The sequence below is a fragment of the Indicator indicator genome, chromosome 39 (assembly GCF_027791375.1).
Source record: "Indicator indicator isolate 239-I01 chromosome 39, UM_Iind_1.1, whole genome shotgun sequence".
NCBI classification, from domain to species: Eukaryota; Metazoa; Chordata; class Aves; order Piciformes; family Indicatoridae; genus Indicator; species Indicator indicator.
The window spans coordinates 1347759-1351566 of record NC_072048.1 but is presented as its reverse complement, the minus strand read 5'-3'; positions in this window follow the sequence as shown (position 1 = coordinate 1351566).

Genomic DNA, 3808 nt, shown 5'->3' with positions numbered 1-3808 from the left:
CTCCTCTGGGTTCTCCAGCACTGCTGATAAGGTTTTCTCCCCCCCCTCTCCTCCCCCCAGGGTCACATTCAGCTGCTGTCCAGATGATGATGATGATGATGATGATGGTGGTGTCATTGGCACAGACACCTGGAAATAAAGCCAAACCCTTCCTGAGGTGAGGTGTGAAGGGCACACACCAGAGGATGGTTGATCCCAAGAGGAAAGCTGATGGCTGAGCCTGGCACACACAGAGGCAGCCCTGACCCCCTGCAGGGCTGTGCAGTTCCATCTCCCTCAGCACCCTGGCAAGGCTCAAACCTGCCCTGGGCTGATCTTCATAATGCCATGAGTCAGTACAGCCACAGGCAGCTGATCCAACAGGACAAACAGCAATTAGCAGCTCCAGCCCAGGCCCCAATTAACACTGGCACCTAAGCCCCAAGGAGCCAAGCCCCTGCCCAGCCTGGCTGCCTCCCTTCCTGTTACACAAGCAGGATGGACACAGCCCAGGCAGCTCAGCTGCTCCCCACACCACCCCTGAGCTGCCACTGCCCTCCAGCTCCACACACAACCACCCCAGGGAATCCCTCTGGCAGCACCAAGGAGATCTTCACCTCAGGCACCTGCCAGAGAAGCCTCTCCAGTGCCACCCAACCAAGCCAACCCCACCAGACAGCTCTGGAGACAGCCCAGGGCAAAGCAGGGCCAAGTCCTCCGCAGGCCCTGCCCCTGTGTGCTCCACCCCACAAGGGAAGGGAAGGAATTCCAGGGGGGTTCTGGCAGTGCTGCTCAGATTCCCTGCTGGAATCCCCTAAAAGGCTGCTCCTGAGCCCAGGCAGGTGGTTGGCTTTGTGCTGGATCCTCTCTCCCAGCTGTGTGCATGCCCAGAGGGAAGCAGTGACCACATCCAGCTGGCTCTGAAAAACCAGAACGAGGAAGGTGAAGGAGCCTCCAGGAGCCAGCCCAGGGGAGCAGGGATGGACAGACTGAAGGATGAGGAAGGTGAAGGAGCCTCCAGGAACCAGCCCAGGGGAGCAGGGATGGACAGACTGAAGGATGAGGAAGGTGAAGGAGCCTCCAGGAGCCAGCCCAGGGGAGCAGGGATGGACAGACTGAAGGATGAGGAAGGTGAAGGAGCCTCCAGGAGCCAGCCCAGGGGAGCAGGGATGGACAGACTGAAGGATGAGGAGAGTGAAGGAGCCTCCAGGAACCAGCCCAGGGGAGCAGGGATGGACAGACTGAAGGATGAGGAAGGTGAAGGAGCCTCCAGGAACCAGCCCAGGGGAGCAGGGATGGACAGACTGAAGGATGAGGAGGGTGAAAGAGCCTTCAGAGCAGAGCCCTCAAAAGCATCAGGAGATGCCTTCTCCTCCTCCTCCAGCTCATCAGGCATGGAGGGGAAGCAGAGGAAGCCCCAGCACAAGGCTGGGAGCTGGCAGGGCCTGTCCCCCATGACACCAAGAGCACAGAGAACCAGGAACCAGCCTGGGCAATGTTTTCCCTTTCTGTTTGCTTTGCTGCACTCAGTGGTGATTTCCTCTGGAGTCCCCTGAAAGGACTCCTCCAGAACAGACAGAACCAACCCCCAGCTCCTCCTGGGAAGCAGAAGCCCAGGGTGAGAGTTCAGAGGCCTAGCCCATATTCCATGAGCATGTCTCCCTACCAGAGGAAGAGGAAAGGATGACCAAAATCCCAGCTAGACTGGACTGGGAAAATGACCCAGCAGCAGCAGCAGCAGCTCAGGAGTCTGTTTATGTGGCTTAACACAAGACAACAAACTCAGCCTCAGCCCCTCCCCAGCCAAACTCAGGGACCCCAACCCCCCCCAGCCAAACTCAGGACCCCAACCCTCCCCAGCCAAACTCAGGGACCCCAACCCCCCCCAGCCAAACTCAGGACCTCCAACCCCCCCCAGCCAAACTCAGGGACCCCAACCCCCCCCAGCCAAACTCAGGACCCCAACCCCCCCCAGCCAAACTCAGGACCCCAACCCCCCCCAACCCCCCCCAGCCAAACTCGGGACCCCAACCCCCCCCAGCCAAACTCAGGGACCCCAACCCCCCCCAACCCCCCCCAGCCAAACTCAGGGACCCCAACCCCCCCCAACCCCCCCCAGCCAAACTCAGGGCCCCCAACCCTCCCCAGCCAAACTCAGGACCTCCAACCCCCTCTAACCCTCCCCAGCCAAACTCAGGACCTCCAACCCCCTCTAACCCTCCCCAGCCAAACTCGGGACCCCAACCCCCCCCCCAGCCAAACTCGGGACCCCCAACCCTCCCCAGCCAAACTCTGGGACCCCAACCCCTCCCCAGCCAAACTCAGGACCTCCACCCCTCCCCAGCCAAACTCAGGACCTCCAACCCCCCCCCAGCCAAACTCAGGACCTCCAACCCCCCCCCAGCCAAACTCAGGACCTCCAACCTCCCCCCAGCCAAACTCAGGACCTCCAACCCTCCCCAGCCAAACTCAGGACCTCCAACCCTCCCCAGCCAAACTCAGGACCTCCAACCCTCCCCAGCCAAACTCAGGGACCCAAACCCCCCCTAATCCCCCCCAGCCAAACTCAGGGCCTCCAACCTCCCAACCAAGCTCAGCCTCAAAGCCCCCCAGCCAAAGTCAGAGCCTCCAACCTCCTCCCCAGCCAACCAAACTTGGGGACTCAAAGCCCCCCCCCCAAAAAACCTCAGCCTCAAAGTCCCCCCCCCAAAAAACCTCAGCCTCAAAGTCCCCCCCCCAAAAAACCTCAGCCTCAAAGTCCCCCCCCCAAAAAACCTCAGCCTCAAAGTCCCCCCCCCAAAAAACCTCAGCCTCAAAGTCCCCCCCCCAAAAAACCTCAGCCTCAAAGTCCCCCCCCAAAAAACCTCAGCCTCAAAGTCCCCCCCCCAAAAAACCTCAGCCTCAAAGTCCCCCCCCAAAAAACCTCAGCCTCAAAGTCCCCCCCCCAAAAAACCTCAGCCTCAAAGTCCCCCCCCAAAAAACCTCAGCCTCAAAGTCCCCCCCCCAAAAAACCTCAGCCTCAAAGTCCCCCCCCCCAAAAAAAAACCTCAGCCTCAAAGTCCCCCCCCCAAAAAAACCTCAGCCTCAAAGTCCCCCCCCAAAAAAACCTCAGCCTCAAAGTCCCCCCCCCAAAAAAACCTCAGCCTCAAAGTCCCCCCCCCCAAAAAAAAAACCTCACCCCAGCCTCAAAGTCCCCCCCCAAAAAACCTCAGCCTCAAAGTCCCCCCCCCAAAAAACCTCAGCCTCAAAGTCCCCCCCCCAAAAAACCTCAGCCTCAAAGTCCCCCCCCAAAAAACCTCAGCCTCAAAGTCCCCCCCCCAAAAAACCTCAGCCTCAAAGTCCCCCCCCCAAAAAACCTCAGCCTCAAAGTCCCCCCCCCAAAAAAACCTCAGCCTCAAAGTCCCCCCCCCCCAAAAAAACCTCAGCCTCAAAGTCCCCCCCCCAAAAAAAACCTCAGCCTCAAAGTCCCCCCCCCCAAAACCTCAGCCTCAAAGCCCCCCCCCAAGCCAACCCCTGCCTCAAAGCCCCCAACCAAGCCAAGCTCCCCTCCAATAATTCACATATTTAAAGCCCCAACCCCCCCAATGAGTCACTCTCCACTCCTCAACCACTTTTTTCCCCTTTCTCCCCCCCAAAACAAGGCTCCAGACATTCAAAGCCTCCCCCCCCACTTCCCATCCCCAGGCAGGGAATCCAGGGCTCTGTGCCTAATCCAGGAGGATGGATCAGCCCCAAGCTGCCTGCACTCACCTTACAGCATTCAGCAGCTTTCAGCAGCAGCTTCCAGCCTCACCAGAGCTTTGCATAATTGCCCTTCTGTCACCTTAAA